The sequence below is a fragment of the Tiliqua scincoides genome, chromosome 2 (assembly GCF_035046505.1).
Source record: "Tiliqua scincoides isolate rTilSci1 chromosome 2, rTilSci1.hap2, whole genome shotgun sequence".
In the NCBI taxonomy this organism is placed as follows: Eukaryota; Metazoa; Chordata; class Lepidosauria; order Squamata; family Scincidae; genus Tiliqua; species Tiliqua scincoides.
In genome coordinates this window covers 137,364,309-137,383,710 of record NC_089822.1, presented here as the reverse complement: position 1 = coordinate 137,383,710, position 19,402 = coordinate 137,364,309, and positions in this window count along the sequence as shown.

The window sequence follows — 19,402 nt, the reverse complement described above, 5'->3', positions numbered from 1 at the left end:
ATTTAAATTGACTCTAGGAAGCATTGGGACACTTGTGTAGCAGCACGCATGGATTCCTTCCAGCCCAGTTTTACAAACATCCAGGTGAGTTGGTGTAGGACTGAGCAAAAATGCCTCCAAGAAATGTACTATTCCATACACACATGCTGAATTTGGGTGTAGTATTCTGCAGTAGCATAGCTAATGATCATGTAGTCCAGTGCCAAGTTCAAAATGTTGCACCCGAAGTGATGTCACAACCAGAAGTGACATCACGCCTAGGCTTTTTAAAAAGTGAAAAATGGGAGGAACCCACCCCCTCTTCCCAGCAGCTCACCACCCACTTGCTCTGCTGCCTCCCCCCCAATCAGTGGCATAGCTAAGGCATGTATCTGCTACCTGGGGTCAAAAAAGTTTTTGTAGACCCGTCCCGTCCCCCCGTCCCCCGCATGACAAAATAAAATGCATTTCTCACAATGGCACTCAGAACAATCAGTCTCATAGAACAGTTTGGAGTTAAGCAAATCCACTTTTTGTTCCACAAGGTAGTTGTGTTTTCATTTTCTGGTTAATTGGTCATAACACTTGATAGAATACAGATATTCCAGTGCAGTTTGTTGCATTGCATTCTGTATTAAATTACCTTTCCAATGATATATGACATGAGGGTATTATTCATACATACCAAGATTTTCACAATTTTGGTCACTAGTGTCAAGCTCAGCTTGTTGCCCCCCTATAGCTTGATGCCCGGTGCAACTGCTACCCCCTGCACCCTCTGCAGCCCCTTAGCTATGCCACTGGTATTCTGGCAATTGGGAAGAGGAATTCTTTGAAAAATTGGGGTTACTTACTAGCTAGAGATGTTATTTCAACCAGTATGCCATGGCACATTGGTATGCTGTGAAGGATCTACAGATATATTGGAATCTGGAGCACAGCAGCTGAAAAACACTGACAAACTCTTCTGGTTTCTGTGGCTCTGTTTCAAGGCAACCATCTGTGTTGAATTGTCTGTCCCCCTTTTTTTTTCCTCAGGTTGTGGCACAGACTTGAGCTGGTGGAGCAAGAGGGACAGGCAATTCATGACTACAGGCAGTTGCCTTAGAAACAGAGTTCCTTAGAAACCCAGAAGAGTTCTCCCAGAAGCCGGAAGTGACAGCACAAGAGGTGAAGACCATAGAGGTCAGTGTGCCATGAGAAGAAAAATGTTGAAAATCACTGGGCTAGAAGAAGCAATAGCCTGTGATTTGTTTGGCCCAACACAGCTAAAAAACTGAGAGGATATATATGGAAAAAAAATTGTGGTACTAACCATTGCAAACTGGTATGTCTCCACACAATTTTTTTATTTTTCATCTCTGATATTGTCTCTTAGTCTAATCCCCTCCTCACCATTTCACAATGAAATACACTAACTTAGAGCAATCCTATGAACGTCTTCTCAGAAGGAAGCACCACTTATTTTAATGGGACTTATTCCCAGGTAAGTATGTCCAGGATAGTAGCCTAATATATGCAGTCAGCCCACATCTTGTGAATGACAGATTTACATGCATTCAACTTCATGCAGTAAGCAAGCAAACAAGAAACCCAGCAACTTAAACACAGTGGGTCCTCCATAGCCAGCCTCCAGCTGGAGAACCTCAGAACACCTCCCAGATGTGACTGGAATGGAAGTCACTTCATGCTGGCTGCATGCAGCTCCTTGTACCTCAGAAGGTCTCCCAGATGTGACCAGGAACAACTTCTTTTTGCACCGGTGACTTCCAGTTGCATCCAGAGGTGTTCTGAGGCCCTCCAGCAATGGATTTAATTATCCATGGAATTTGGTATCTGGGGGGGGGGTGTTTCCTGGAATGGATCATTTCTAGATACTAAGGGTCCACCATACTCCAGGTGAATCTGTCCACCATGCTACTTATGATATACATACCCTGGAGGGAGTCTGGGATTGGAGGACAGAGCTACTGTTCCCACCAGTGTTTTATCAATTTAAATAGATACTATGCATGTTCCAGGTGTCAGAGATTTTCAAGGCATTTTTGAGTATACACGATTTCAGCTTTACACTCTAACTCAGCGATTTTCAATTTTTTTCGTCTCATGGCACACTGACAAGGCACTAAAATTGCCAAGGCACACCATCAGTATTTTGACCATTGACAAGGCACACCATGCTGCTGGTAGGGGGCTCAAATCCCCCAATGGCCCTAAATGACCCTCCTCAAACTCCTGTGGCACACCTGTGGACCATCTGTGGCACACCAGTGTGCCGTGGCACTGTGGTTGAAAATGGCTGCTCTAACCTCTGAACGTAACCCTTGCATATGATGTGGGCTGACTGTACTTATTTCAGTGAGCTGTACACTTCAACTGATTCCCATGGGTAGTTCCAATGTTTTGCACAAATCAGGTTGCATGACTGTGTCTGGGTGATAAGTGATTTTTTTCCCCCCAAAGTTTATAGGAAAAACAGACTTAAAGTTGGTCCCTTAAAAGTCTACTTTGGAATATCAGCACTTTTTGTACAATCCTCAAGCAACCTCCTCTCTTTTCCTATGGGGGAAAAAAATTGCCAAACTATAAATATGCAAAACTTGTGTTTACTCCAATTTGTAAGAGACAAGGAGAGAAGAAAGTGCAGTAAGAAAAAAAGCAGTTCTGTTCCATGAAAGACTTTGTGCACAAAATATATACACTTCAACAAGAATTTAGATGTAAAGGAAATCTCAATAAAAGCGATGCTATTGGCCTGGTCGAGGCAAAGCAGAGGTTTAGATTTAAGGGGAAAATATTGCTTAGAAAGTTTAAACCACCATTTATACAATGAAGAATAAGGGCAGGAAGGAACCATGAATCGAAGAGGCATTCATAATAATTGCTGGGTGGATAATGGGATCCAGTGCTTCTGAAAGAATGTTTGAATGTATGTGACCTTATAAAAGAGGGAGCCGGAATGCACTCTATATTTAAAATAAACATGTATGCATATTATCCAAGAAATAAAGTAGGGTCTCGTCAGTTGTTGTTATGTGGGACTTTTCTTTCTGACAGGGGGTTGTCTGCCTGTCGTGACTGTGTAATAGACACATGTTCAATATATGCAATTTTCCCCTGCCAAAATGCAGTGATACAGAAAGTGTGCTTGTTGATTTTTTCATCTAATTGTAAAAGGACCAGAGTCTCGTGTCAGGAAAAAAAGAGCCAGCTGGATGCCCATTGAGGAACCAGGTATGTGGGGATAAAGGGGTACAGTTTACCAGGACCCAAAGATCCAAGGGTAGGGAGCCAGCCCAGGTGTGTGTATGGGGATCCTTGTCAGGGGACCTCAGCTAAGAGATTTATACCACCAGAAAAAAATTCCAGGTGTTTCCATATACCTGAAAAAATCTGTTGTGTTTCTGCAACTTGGGGACTTTAGGTTGGTCAGAAAGCCCATGGGCTTGCATTGTAACTGTCATGTCAAAGAATGTTGCTTTGATTTTCTTTTGAACATTAGAGTTGCACAAAAAAAAAGGATTCACAGCACACTCCTATGCTTGTCTACCCAGAAGTAGGACTGTTTACCCGTTGGTCAATAGAGTTACTCCTTACTCCCAGGAAAATCTATAGGATTGCAGTCTTATTGGCTACGACAAGAAAAAAAAACAACAGACCTTAATAATGAAAGGCAAGACACAGATCCAGCTGCTGCTGCCCACCTCTCTTCTCCATCTCGTCCCTCAACCTCATTCTCAAGGGAAGAGGACTTGTCACCCACATCTGGGTGAGCCAGATAGGTGCACTCACCTGTCCCCTGCTACCTTGGGAACATGATTTTGGGAGTGTCTGGTTGAAATCCTGTTTCATTGAGGTACATTCAGGGCCCAGTCCTATGCTGCCCGCCCGCCCACCCCACAGTATAGCAACATCAAAATGGCTGTCACTATATCTGGAGGGGCAGAAGAAGCAGCTGGATGTCTCCTTGGGCTAAGGGAACATCAATTCCCTTGCCCTGTGGAGCACCCCCACAGCCCCTATGGGTCTATTTAGATCTGTATCAGTGAAATTGCTGGTGCAGATTCAAGTAGTCTGTCAGGCTTTCAGGCATGTGATAGGACCTGGTGGCAGCTTCTGCTGTCGTCCCTACCCCCTCCTGGGTCTGAATCAGCCCACAGGACACCCTCCCCCTCCCAGAAACACCTCTACTCACCTTTCTACACCCTCCCCTGTGTATAAACACCTTCCTGCTATTTGGTGAGACACTTTGGGTGCATCAGTGTTGTCCAGCACTGACATAAGGGCAATGCAGCTCTGAGATAAGGGAACAAACATTCCCTTACTTTGAGGAGGCCTCCATGAGTGACACCCAACTGCAGGATGCACCACACGGCCCATTGGCACCGCTATGCCAGTGCTGGAAAGCACAGACATAAGGGGTTAGGATTGTGCCCTTAATGTCAGGCACTCACATTGCTCCTGCAACCAGCATGGAGGTCTAGCACTGAGTGGCATGAGCCTCCCCACTGGTGCCTCTCTCCTCCCAGCTGCCACAATGTACCTTATGATAGTTTGTGATGGTTGTCGCATGGCCAGTGTGCATGCAAGCAGCGCTGCCCAAGCGGTAGACCGGGCTGCCAGTGTGTGAGAATGTGTCAGAGTCATCTCAGGGGTACAGGTCAAGGGGTTTGGCCTGGGGCACCTCATTAGTTGGACAACTCATTGTCACCACCACCACCATTGTCACCAGCTCTTTTGAGGTGCGGATGCTGCGGCATCCAAACACATGTAGATCCGCCCAGACATAGAGATGGGATGCCACTTCTTAATTTTATTTTACTAAATATGTGTATAGTGCTCAAGCCACTCTGAAACTCACCTTAGATCAGGCTGCAGTGCTATCTTGTTGTCAGATCTGAAAACCAACATTTCACACAATATCCTAAAAAGATAATTTTTCTTTCTAACCAGTTTCGCAGTCAATATAATTTACTAAGTTAGGCACAAGATAACAGGGAACTAGGTCTTTAATAGAATTTAATTTATGTATTTATCATTTTCTTTCTTCATGATGAACCTCATCATTTATAACCTTCGAAAGGAATTTAAGCTTTCCATTTATAAATCCCTCATTATTATTTTCAGAAGATGGGGGTGGGGGGGGGGAGAAACCTGAACAATTTTGTTGCAATGTGTTTTGGATTGTCTGTGGGTTAATCCCTTTGGGATGAGGAGGAGATTTTGGATTAATTGCAGGCAATTTACAAAATGCAGCTCCAGCAAGAAGACAGCAAAATCTGATAAATGAATGAGCCCTGACACATATTAATTTGACGAAATTGCCGGATCACCTTCTCCTGCCAAGGAGGGAAGGTTTATACCTTTAAAAAGAACATAGTTTTGCTATCTTGCAAACTTCTACAACGTTACAAGGAAATGAATGGGGGAAGAAAGAGACTTTCCAGTTTTTCTTGATAAATGCAATGAAATGATAGGGATTTTCAAAGTCTAGACCCCGGGATTTCCTCTTTTAGAGTGCATGGGCATAGATAGCCAGAAAGCCAAGATGTTGGAGATACGGGTGGAAAGGGACCAGACCACAACTTACGATGTCTTACAAGAGGCCTGGGCAGGGCAATGCTGGCAAGATAAGAGGGCAGAGTGGCAAAGGACCAAACACATGTGACATTTAAAACTCTTTTCTTTTTGTCAAGCATGGTTTCCTTTGGATCAAGTGCTGCCGGATTAGAATGTGGAGGATGAGGTTAAGTCCCTGGCCCCCACTGTAGCCCCAAGATGTGGGGGGTGCCTCACCTGGCTGCTATTTATGATGTAGCCAAAGTCGTTCCTCCCATAAGCCTTGGTCTTAATAAGGATAATGCTGTGAAATGTTCATCTCGCACTGAGGCTTATTGAGGAGTTTGTGAACATATAAAACGACCTTATACTGAATCAGAGTACCTTATACTGAAACATACAGAACTACCTTATACTGAATCACCTTTGTTTCCTCTGCCTCAGTATTACCTACACTGGCTGACAGCAACTATATAGGATTTCAGACAGAGGTCCTTCCATTCTTTCCCTGGAGTTGCCATGGATTGAACCTGGGACCTTCCAGCACAACTCATTTAGCCCCAAGGCTTTGGGTTTTCTTTCTGTTCTCTGGAACCTTAACACACTCCCCTTGGGAGCATTGGGTTGGCTGGACTTGGTTTTGTTTTCTTAGCTCTGTTCGGCGTTAGCTTGAACAAGAGCAAATGATGCAATTGTGAAGCATCATGCAGGCTCTAGAGGAACTTCTGTGGGAAATGATATTCAGTGTGTAATGCTTCCATGCATTGGCAGCTAAGCAAATTCGTATTCCAAATCAGGTAATTACGAACAGTATCACTTTGGAAGCGGTACACGTCTGCATATCAAATGTGGCAAGCAATGAGCTGAGGTTTCTCTTGCATACAGATAGCTAGGTAGCTGCCCACCACTTTTCTCCACTCTTATTTTATTCTGCCCTTTAAATTAGTATGAAAGGGTTTCTACTCTTTTTTCTCAGTTATAGTTTGTTGAATTCAGTCTCAGACAACTGTTACACCATTACTTCATACAAACCAGCAAACCCTCTGCCCCCCCCCCCCTAAAAAAAAAAGTCACTGCAGGGGAAAATAAGTCAAAAACTGATTGTGTGAATCCATTTTTGTCCAACCATGGCCACATCTGACTAGGCAAAATGTGCAGTTTCCCATGTCTACAAACAGATTTCAGTCTGCAGTTGAATTATTCTCAGAATAGAAACAGCTGAAGGTGTACAAAGGCATAATTCAATTTTCTGGAAGCAAAATGTCAAATAAAAGAGACCCCCCCCCCAGACATTTTCTTGTTTGCTGCAAAAGTCAACATTAAGCCTTCATCATGCTTCATGATGATATTTGACCTTAGGAATAGCAAGTTTCTACAAAAAAAAAATAAAGTGCTTGTGTTTGGTTTCCAGTATCTCTGAAGCCTTAGAGACCCAGATCTTTCTCTGTTCACAAGTATTTGACCTCCTAAGGATCTCAAGGCCAGTACAGCACCCGAAGGAAGATTCTTCAATGATGTTCGGTGACGGCTAAAGTAAGGAATCAAGTCTTGAGCTCTTTCAACTAGTAATAAAAACTGATTAACCCATTTTTGCCCCGCCCACAGGTGTACACATTGGGTCCCTGTCATGTATATGCAAGGTTGGGCAGAAAAGGCTTAAACCTCTTAGTTTTTCATGCTTTCTCATCATTACTCTCAGCTGTATGCAACATCATGTAATCCTATTTTCAGCTGTCCTAGAATTCTGGCAATCTATTTCCTATTTATGTCAGCTGGAGAGGAGGATTGCATTGCATACAGCTCTAGAGAGAATGGACTGCCTATTCATTAACATTGGTTTCATAGTAAATATTTAGGTATAGATCATGAGCAAGGCATCTTTCTCCTTGAAGTTTCTCTGTATTCCATACACATGCTGTGAATCAAACAGGCTTCTATTAGCATATTGAACAATTTACTGCCAATGGGATTTGAGTAATAATTAACTTAGGCTTTCTTTCTCACAATGTCAGTGTTCTTTTGCTTTCCTTTCCCCCCTGTCAGGCACCAAAGACAGGATGAAAAGCTCCTTGAAATCGGTAGGAGTTTTCCCTCACACTTCAATTTGCTTTGGACTAACACTCAAGAGAAATGTAGGCACAGACGTCCCCTTGACTTCAATGATATGAAGTCATTGGCCATGGGACATATCTGACTTTTTATTTTTGAAGAATGTCCTGTCTAAGGAAGGACCGAGACTAAACAGTGAACTTCACTGACTATCTTCATCCATTTTCAGCCTCACCCCCAGGGTATTATTGGGAGAGCCAATATGGAAGTGGATGGCATTGGCACCACCATCTTGAAATACAAAGAAAATTGAGAACACCAAACATCAAGTCTTCTCAAAATTGCCTGGAGTGCTCTTTTAAAAAAAACAACTTTTCAAGCTATATAATGTCTATAAATTGTGATTTGAAATGAAGCATTATTAGTTCCCACACATTTAACTTGAATATGTGGAAGCCCTTGTACACATCTCTGTGTTCCGAACACTGAAGTTGCTGAGTCACAGAGCTATGCATTTCTCATTCAAGTGAAAAACATTTTTAAAAATTAAGGATTTTGAGATTTTCAGCTCCTTCCTGCTCTACAAGCACAACACTGGTAAAAAGTCAGACACATGGCAATAAAAAGTCCAATTCTATATGGGCCTTATGCAATTGGAACTAGTGTTCCAGTGATGTAAGGTCCTTGATGGCTGTCACAAAATGGGACATGCTGTCTGGAGCATCTGGGCCAGCGCTGCAAATGGCAAGTGGTGAGCACTGGCATCGCTAGGAGGGTGCGGGGGGTGCGGGCCACACCAGGTGACAAGCTGGGGGGGTGACGCGCCCTGGGGAGGATGTGCTAACATTGCGGGGCTAGGAGCTACCACGTCATGCCATACACCGTTGGATGCAGAATGGCCAGTGGAGTGCAGTGCAAAACACAGAATTGAAAGAGCTCCTTTCATTCAAAAGTTATGGCCAAAAAATCAAAAGGAAAAAATGCATGGAAAGTGAAAATGCATGGAAATGCATGGAAATGCATGGAAAGTGAAAATGAGCCTTATCGTGTATTTACTCATGAGTAGGCGTACATACCATAGTCGCGTTGGAAAGGACAGGCTGAGAGGAATCCAACAACACCAGAATGGTCCCGATCCAACGAATGCAGCCCCCCAAAAACGCCCAAGAAGCCCCCCTCCCAGCTGCGAGTCTGAGCCCAAAATGAAGCCACATGGATGTGTTTACTCGTGAGTAGGCGGACTTGCCATAGTCAAGACAGACTGAGAGGCAGGCTGAGAGGCTCCAAGGACATCAGAATGGTCCTCATGCAATGAGTGCAGCCCCAAAAACACCGGAGAAGGAGGTTCCTCCCTCCCAGCTGCCTCCCTCCAAGTCTATGGAAAGCAAAGCAGCCTCACAGTCGCATTTACTCATGAGTAGGCAGACATGCCTTGTCTGGTGGTCAGGCCAGGCAAAGGGGAATGTGAGGATACCAGAAGGGTCCTGATCCAATGGAGCTGCTCCAGAAGGCAGCCCCCCCCCATAAAAAGAACAAAAAAGAGGCTTGAATGATAAGGGGAACGTTTTCTATTTTGCACTTGTGAAGCCAGGTGGGTCTTTATTCTGATGTGCCTGAAACAGAAGAACTTTAAACTGGGCACTGGGAGGGCTGGAAATCTCACTGATTCTTTTTGGGGGGTTGTTATTGCAGGCAGACTACAGAGTAAGCCCCATTGACCACTATGGGACTTACTTCAGAGTAGTCATGCATAGGATTGGGCTCACAGGCTGCAATCCTACCCACACTTTCCTGAGAGTAAGCCCCATTGACCACTATGGGACTTACTTCAGAGTAGACATGCCTAGGCTTGGGCTCACAGGCTGCAATCCTACCCACACTTTCCTGAGAGTAAGCCCCATTGACCACTATGGGACTTACTTCAGAGTAGACATGCCTAGGCTTGGGCTCACAGGCTGCAATCCTACCCACACTTTCCTGAGAATAAGCCCCATTGACCACAATAGAACTTACTTCAGAGTAGATTCACTTGGTGGAACAGGACTGGCTCCCCCTTATTTAATTATTTCTTTTATTTTAATTTAATTATTTATAATTATTTATTTTAATTTGCTTGATGATGTCACTTCTGGCCATGACATCACTTCCAATGGGTCCTGGACAGACTGTCATTCTAAAAAGTGGGTCCCAGTGCTAAAAGTTTGAGAACTGCTGCAATAAGGTGTTAGTAAGTTGACACAGGGGTGTGTGTGTGTGTGTGTGTGTGTGTGTGTGAGAGAGAGAGAGAGAGAGAGAGAGAGAGAGAGAGAGACTCTACAAGTTTCCAAAATAACTAAAATCAGAATTTGGAGGAATAAGATCATCATGTTATAAATCAATCAATGTGTAATTTCATGCAAAACGCAATGAAACAAACCACATTGAAATATCTGTGTTCTAACAAAAGGTACAGCCAAAAAACCAGTGGGAGCAGGGTGATGGTACAGCACCACGCCCGTCTGGGATGTTGCCCCGCCCACTACATGGGGTGCTGCACATGCCTCTCGCACCGGGTGACGCGAATCCTAGTGACGCCACTGGTGGTGAGCAGAGGATCTGTCACATCCCCTGGTGCCAGTAAGTCAGCTCATGGAGCAGGAGGGAGACAGGGAGGGGAGAGTAATGGGGAGAAGACTGGGGCGGAACAGAGAGGTGGAACAAGGGCTGAAATTGGCAGTGCCGCCAATATCCTATCCTCCTGCCTGGGTCTACTCAGACGTGCACTAGTGAATTTGCAGATGCAGGTCTGAGTAGACCCCTCCCGGCACTGCAGTATGCAGTGTATGCTCTGGCAGCATGGTTGCATTGATGGGAAAGTAAAAGCATAAGATTGGGGCCCAAGACACCTATTTCCTTCTTCTGTATCTTAAAACATACTCTGCAAGAGTCCATTCCTCAAAGAACAAGGTCAGTTCTCTTAAGAAGTTGGGCACATTACAAAGCTGCCTTATGTATTCAGTCATCCCTCTTTGAGCAAGATTGGTGTGTGTGTGTGTTCTCCAACTAAGCTGTATATTGCACCATGAGTTCTACTCATGGTTCTCTAAACGGGAGTTCTACTCCCCTGGGGGCTGGGGGATAAGAATAGACCCTCAGTTTGGCTATACTTGTCGTAAGAGGCGACTAAACAGCCACCGGGTAGAGGGGACTTGTCAGCCTGGGAAGGCAGCTCATCTGAGAGAAGGAAAACTCTGATCCCAAACCTCCACTGCCTTGTGGCTACATCCAGTTATGGAAAAGGCTTCAGGAGTCAACCTAGAGGCAAAATCCAGAACTGGAGTCCATGAGGCAGTTCTTGGATGAACACAGTCATGTTCTGGCATCTCCTGCGATGCCGCTGGAACCAACCGTATTGGCTTCTGCCTTTCCATTGGACCATTTCAGCGACGTGGAGAGGGGGGATTTGCTGCATGGGTAACAGCCTATCCTCCATATCTACTTTACCCAGGCTTTGCGCACTGGAGAAGACACTCTGTTCCACAACCACCATTCAGAGCGCGATACCATAGTCTTCCGGGACTAAAGGATGTCAACAACATGGAGTTCTACTGACTTGGGTCCAACACATTACTTTTTTAAACCTCTTTTTAACACACAAACACGCATCAGATTTTGCCCAATATTAACTGATGCCAGATCCCTTCTTTGTCACAACCTTGCTCCCCCTTTCCTCCCTGGAGGGCAATACGCTTGATGTCAGTGAGGGTCAACGCAAAGACCTACCCACCTTCCCTATTGTGAGATGAACTCACTACAGAACGGGATGCCTTTGTTCATGTAAAACAAATTTGTGTTTGGGGAATGTTGAGCAATAGTTCCCTGAAAAGTGCTCCCAGTAATGTAGCTCGAGAAATAATGCTACTTTTGGGGAGTGGGGACTTTGTTATCACATGACATGGGAAGAGAAATGATCCTTCGAACAGCTATTGCAGAGCATAATGCATCTCTGGTGATGTCCAGAAGCATATCAGAGTCCAGTGAAGACCTGCTCCCCATCTATAGGAGAAAATCACCCTCACTTCTGATTTTTCCACAACATTCAAAAGTGGCAAAGCCGCCTCTGCCTACGCTCACTTGAGAGCCACTATTATGATAACAAATGATGCCCTCCAAGTTGGGATTTATCTCTTTGGTGATGGAGTGCAGTGGATGGTCTTGCACGGTAATGAAGCATGCGTGCTCCCTGAACACATTGTTTGGGGCCTGCCAATAAGAAGCCCACGGATCTTTAGAAGTCTCATTAAGCAGCATCTGATTCACCGTTATCAATGGCAGACCTCGGCGCAAGGCACGAGGCTGACATTGAGCCCAAACACCTTTGACAGTAATCCATAAACATGAAACGAGACTCCTGAAATCTTCCAGGGCTTTTTCCAGGCATATTGCTTCGAGAAAGATTTGCGGCATGCACCTTGGAGTGAAAGGAGTAACTATTAAAACGAATCATCTTGAAAATCAATCATGTCTCATCTCATGCCCAGTCACCTTCAGTGCCCCCTTCGCACCTTAACTGCAATTGCTGCAGAGCCCTGCAAAACCGACACATAACAAAAGCTTCACTCAAAAAGGTCTCTTTCAGGCACTTATAGATTTGGTTTTTTTTCCCCTCCCTGGGGGCTGATGTTTGACATACTCATCATCAATCTCAAATATGGTCCCCACCCCTTGCAAAAAGATGAAGCAGTGGACAAATGAGAAACCTTATTTTGTTCGAACTGAGCAAAAAATTCAACATTACTGAATCTGAGGGTTTCTTATTTTTTGGCAATAATCTAAAAGAGCATGGACCAGTGCTGTTGAAGCACTGCTCAGTTTCCTAACCATGGTTATGAGACTGGAAACACCTTGCGGCTTGTATACTTTCCCCCTTCTCTCTGCCGTTCTTGCACCTAAATTCTCTCCATACTTTTATTTTTGGTACCAAACATGGTTAACATTATGACTGCAATGGTATTCAGTAACAATGTACCAAACAAACCATAGTTTGCCAAGCATCTTACCATTGTTGTGAATACTGGTGCAGGCATCTCAGGGGTTGGATCATCAGACCAAAGATTCATTTAAGAGAACATCTACACCCAACCAGTTACCTCTGGAAAGCCCGGAATTCGGCCTTGGAGGCAAATATCCCTCTCTTGTTTTTGCATTCCAGTGACTAGCATACAGATTCAAGACAGGAGACATAGGGCACGATCCTAACCAACTTTCCTGCACCAAGGTAAGGGAAATGCAACTCCGAGGTAAGAGAACAAACATTGACCTACCTTGAGGTGGTCTCTGTGACTGTCCCCCAACTGCAGGACACAGCACATGCCCCACTGGCACAGCTATGCCAGTGCTGGAAAGTTGGTTAGGATTGCGCCCATACCGTCATCATGACTGGTAGCAATTGATAGATTTATTCTCCATGAATTTGTCCCATCTCCCCTTTTAAGCCACTTAGGTTAGTGGCTATCACCACCTCCGGTTGCAGCAAATTCCAAATATTAAACTCTGTGTGAAGAAGTGCTCCATTTTGGCTGCCCTGAAAAGAAGGAAGATGACTGAAGAGAGGAGGGGGGATGTGAAGAAGTACATGAGCATGTATGCTCCCAATCTCCTAAGACCTGGTTAGTGTTAGATTTACTGCTGCAGAACAAAAGCAGAAGGTGAGGTGCAAGAAAAGGAGCAGAGAGACCTTGGTCCCTCTCCCTTCTCTACCTATCAGATAGCTAGTAAGATAGATAATCATCTGTGTTCCAATATTGTTTAAGAGCCTAAGTATGAAAGAACATAGCCCCAAGATCTCTGAAAATAATCACATTTATCTTTCTGTTAAAAAGTCCCAACAATTGATGAAGGAAGGACACCATCAGCTCTCCTCTGACAATATAAAGTGAGCTTGCCATTCACAGATGTCCCTGCTGTTTTAGAAAGAGTCATTTTAAGACAATCCATTACTGTCTTTCACATTTGCAGCTGAAAGCAAACATAGCTAATTCAGGGCAAGACCACTGCCTAAGTACCATACAGAGGAGTTTGTTATGACGCATCTTTAGTACGAATAGTATGCCATCAAGGTCTTTTATTTTACTAGGGGCATCCCCGCACACACACTACACAGAATGGACAAGTTGAGAAACGCACAATATAGTCTGCTACATTTGGCCTGCCACTCAGAGCTTCATTATCGCTCATGCAGAAATAACATTAATGTTCTTAAGTCTTAAAACATGTGCTGTGGCTATTATTCAGTTATTCAGCTTCAAGCAGGTCAGTACACAGGTTAGAAAATGCTACTAATTTGCCCTCTGTGGTAAGCTATTCCAGTAGCTTGCATCATAAAGTAGCAGGCCAAAGTCAGGTTTGGCCTCATGCTGAAGTATAGCCAATGGCATTATGGGCACATTTGCAAATGGCCCAATGAGGTGTACATCCAACTTGCTTACCAATTGAGCCACTTATGTGAACTGTGGGTGATGGGTCCTGGAGACAAGACAAGGGATGAGATCCTATCGCTCTTTACTACTGCACCGTATCTGGAGAAGGTGCCAGATAAGGTCTAGTGGGTTCTCTTCAACAAGCTGCCCATCACAGAGGCAGAGGTCCCTCAACCCAGAGAGCCAGAACCGGAGGAATAGGCCTAGAGCTAGGGACCTAGACCACAGTAGCACATTGCATGCCAGTCCCATCTTCTCCAGTCAACCCTTGCATGGAGCAAGGCTGGACATTCTAACAGTCAGTATGTCACAAACAGCCAAGAAACCACTTTTTGGCAGAGATCCCTGCAGCAGCCTCTCCATCACAGCACATGATGCTGCTCACCCGGCAGGAATTCCCTGGTCCACACTAGGTGATTATTGAGATGAATGGGGAGCAAGCATGAAAGTTGGTTGACTCAGGGGTGGGCTTTGCTGCAGTGCAAAGCAGCCTAGTTTGCGACTGCCACTTTCCGCCTAGAATAGTGTTTAAAGTGAACCATATGAATGTAAGTTGAAGGCCATCCCAAAGGAAGAGCTGAGTCACTAGTTCAAGGGCATTTGGGCATTCCAAGAGGCCCAGTCCATAATCTGAGAAATGGCTTACTTAACCACATGTATGTAGTCACACCATCTGACATAGTCAGCATAGGTCTGAGAAGACCATTGGTGGCCAGGTGAGTTATGGGCAGGTGAATAAAAAAGTAAGTTTCCCCACCACCACCACAGGATGCAGGACACATTCGACTGATACAACTAGAATTGCATAGGTTGGTGGGGTTTAGAATTGGAGCATATCGTATTAATTAGCACTGATTCCAATACAGATCCTTAAGGGATACCATCTGTTTATTCCTACCTCTGCTTTCAGCATCTGCACATGTTCTTACCAGTTGCTGATCCTTCTTATCTCATAACCTCTACGTTTTCTTAGGCACCTTTGCTGAACATTTAAAACCAAAACAGAACTGTGCACCATGAAACTCATTTGAACAGGTGACAAATATTCTTGTTCTTTGCCCTTCCCTTTGACATATGGTACAATAACCGATAATTAGCCCAAAGTCAAAGTAGACGTGCAGTATTGACATCTTAGAAAAATTAATATGGCTGTGGCATGGTGCAGATGACATATTGTAGGGCAAACGTTTTTCAGTTTGGATACAGCAGTTTGCCTGGGCAGCTGAGTGAATGCATTCAGTTGAAGCCCTGACTCAGCCAGACATGTAATGTCTTTAGGCTGCAGAGAAACGTACCTGTTTGCTGAAGGCCAGAGCTTTTAAAATTACAATTGATGAAGGTATTTAACAGTTGGACACACTGTGATCGCTCAGCAGAAGTCTACAACCAGCCCATTAATTTTGCAGTCACATGCTTATGATCAGAATTCAGATCCAAACTTTTCCATGCTGGGGTATCAGGGACATTCACAGATGCTGGAACACCGGATGTTGGGTGGGGGGGAGGTGTGAAGTTCTGTCACAGTAGATGGACTGCTCGACATAATGAGCGCTCTTCTATTGAGTCAGACCATTGTTCCAGCTAGCTCCATTCTGCCTGCACTGATTCACAGTGACTCTTCAAGGTCTTTCCTCAGCCCTGCTGGAGATGCCAAGGATTGAAACTGGGACTTCTTGTACGCCCAGCTTGTACTCTTACAACCAACAGTTGCTGGGAAGAATGGTGCTCCAAAATAGTGAGTTCTCCTCCCCGATCCCTAAATTGCCCCCAATTTTGTAGCCTGTGAAAGGAATGCAAAACTGAGTGGAGGATTTTTTTTGCCAGCTCTACATAAATGGTCACACAATGGACTGACACTGGAAGGCAAAGCCACCAGGCAAGAGTTAGAGAGGGAGGACTGAGTGACTGAAGGGGAGAGCAAGCAGATCAACAGGAATAAAAGAGGCAAAGCGTCCCTCATATTCCAAAGCAGGAAATGGTGAATTTTCAGCAACATCTTCGATATGTAGTTTTTCTCTGTGGGATATGTCATAAAAACTATCCAACTATACAATGAAGTGGTACAGTCTCTATGACAGGGCTGTACTATCCCAAGCTCATGAAGTTGAATATATACTGTACTTTCCAGTTTTCTACATAGTAGATCATATTTAAGAACATAACAGACGAGTGCCACTAGATCAGGCTGAAAGCCCATGTCGTCCAATATCCTCTGTCTAGAGTAGCTTGCCAGATGTCTCAGGGAGCTCACAAGCCAGTATACCTGCATCTTATTGCCGCTTCCTTGCATCTGGCATTCTGAGGTAGCCTACTTCTAAAACCAGGAGGCTGCACATGCCCATCATGGCTTATAACCTATCCAATCCCCTTTTAAGGCATCTAGGCCAGATGCCATCACCATATCCTGTGGCAAGGTGTTCTACAGATTAATTACATGCTGAGTAGAGCATGTTTTCTTTTGTCAATTCTTATTTTCCTACCACTCAATTTTAGCCCCCTGGTTCTGGTGATGTGCGAGAGGGAACATCCCTCTATTCCAGTGATTTTCAACCTTTTAAATCTCACGGCACACTTGCAAGGCACAAAAATAGGCAAGGCATGTTGGAGTTGGTGCAACTCCGTCTGCTTTCCAGAGGGGGCAGGATGCTGTCAAAAAAGGGGTCAAACTATGGTAGAGTGACCCTGACCTTTCTTTCTGTTCTCTCTGATCCGTGTGGGTTGTGGTCCTTACCCTTTATCCTTCCCTTCTCCTCCAAGGACCTTCCCCTTTGTCCTCTGACCACCGACCTGTCAAGATATGCATATCAGGGCTCTGACACCCAGGTCATCTTGAGCTCAAGGCATGCAGGGTGAGGCAGCTCTAGGGCCTTGCTATCTCTAAGTGTTAGCTGAACCTCTAATCCTAATCAGATGCTGTAAATATACACTCAATGAAACTGTAAGAAAACAACTTCTTTTGCAACTTTAACAAGCCATTGCCTCTGTCTTTTTATTGATTAGCAGTCAGTCGGGTGAGGAAGATTCCCTGGGGGGATACCAAAAAGGGGGCGGGTCTGCTGCTTAAGCTACTCTGCTTCCCCCCATCTCCAAAGAGGAAACTATTTTAATTTCCTCCAACAAGGCACACCATCTGTTTTTTGGCAAGGCACACTGTGCTGCCAATGGGGGGCTCACATCCCCAATGGTCCTACTAATAAATTACTCCCAAATTCCCTCTGCACATCTGGAGACTGTTTGCAGCACACCAATGTGCCATGGCACAGTGGTTGAAAATGGGTGCTCTATCCACTTTATCCATCCCATGCATAATTTTATACGTCTCGATCATGCCTTCCCCCTTAGGTGTCTTTTTTCTAGACTATGGGCACAATCCTAACTTGTAGTTAGGCCGGCCCAAGACCCTGGGAGGGTCGCAAACGTGCCGTACAGCTTGTTTGCGCCTCCTTGAGGGAAAACCAGGCCGGCACTCCAAGGAGCACCAGCCTGCGGAGGCTGATGGAAGCCCCTGCGCCAACTTACCCTCAGTTGCTTGTGTCGGCCCCACTGGAAGCAAGCAGAAAAGGTAGGCAGCGGGGAGGTGGGGAGGAAGAGGGAGGGAGGCATTCCTGGGTGGGGGGAGGGTGGGTGATGGGCGGCCCCGGGGCGGGCAGGCGGGGAGCAGGAGGCAGAGCTGGGAACTGAAGTTATGCAGGATCCCAGCCCCCATTCCTGGGGAGCAGCTTCAAGCCGCTCTGCTCTCCTCAGACTTGTGCCACCTCCAGAGGTGGTGCAAGTCTGAGGAGACCCATTGGGGCCAGCAGCCCTTACCCAGGGGTAAGGGGAAAAGTTTCCCCTTGCCTCTGGCTAAGCCGCTTATGGCCTCTATCCTGCACTGGATACAGCGCAAGCCTCCTGGCTTTCCTGTTCCAGTGCAGGATAGGATTGCGCCCTAAGTGCTCCAAACGCTGCAGCCTTTCCTCATAGCAGAAGGGCCCCAACCCATTCATCATTTTGGTCAGTCTCTTTTGCCCCTTTTTGAGTTCTACAATATCCCTTTTTGAGATGTGGCAACCAGAACTGGACGCAAGACTCCAGATGTGGCTTGACCATTGATTTGTATAACAGCATTAGCATGTTGGTCATTTTTTCCTCAAATATAAGCTATTCCTTTATCTGCAGAATTCCACGTGATGCCAATGACGCGTTAGCCCCTTACCTTGGAAGTGCTGATTCCCGGACCTCTGCCCCTACCTTATGACCGCATTTCCATTTCAAGAGGAGTTCGAATTGGTATCTCTTTCAGTGCTCCACTCTTTCCCTTCCTCTGCAATTCCATGAAGTCTCAATTGCTTTTAGAACCAGCATAATTGGTGGGCCGAGCATTCCCAGGAGGTGACTCAACCAGGTATAACTAGAAGAAATGGAGTGGATAATTTCTTTGTTTGTTCACTAGCATTATTGACGTTGGTAGCACAGTTCTGGAACTGGGTTTCCTTAATTAACTGCCACTGCAGAGTCTGCAGGGAAAGGTGAAAGAGGGTGTAGCTCAGTTACAGTCAAAACACTATATTAATAGCACACACTACAGCTGCTAATAGATCCCACTCCTATCTAACTTTCCACACTACAGCCTTGCCAACTGGGCGTGCTGTGCATCCTGCAGTGGGAGGGGGGAGTCACAGAGGCCTCCTCAAGCAAGGGGACATTTGGGGCTGCACTGTGGCTGCGTTGGTACTGGAAATTTGGATAGGCTTCGGCCCTTAGACTTTTCCAAGTTCAGAAGCATACAACACAGAATGACTCTTCTTACTGATACAATGTTCCACTTTCGATGCCGTTTTTCTCAGGTTTGGATTCAGCAGTGGACACAGAAAAGGGACATCATTTATAGATAATAACAGTCTATTATTTTCATCATGATTGACACGAACATTGTACGTATTTCATCCCTTTCTACTGTTTCAGCTTCTCTCATCTTTGACCACAGGTCATCTAGCACACAAGCCAACATGGGCTGGGTTTAATTCTACTGACACTCTAATTCCTTTCTTGCACCCTTTGGTTCCTATTGATAAGAAAATACTTTATCAGTGCTGAATTCATGAAGTCAGTTGCCAGGGGAACTTTTGTGGCTCCTCAATGAAGAGGTAAAAGACGAGGCACTATTTAGGAAAGATGAAGTGGTGCTGTCGCTGACATCTCCCCACCCCACTTTTCAGCACATGCGTGATTATTTTTTAGGAATGAACATGGTTATTATGTGGGGTTAAAAAGCAAATACTTTTCAAATATAAATGGCCAACTGGTAAAGTCTAACCTGAAAGAAGTCTATAAATATCTTGGCATTCTACAATTGGATAACATCAAGCATGAAGAAA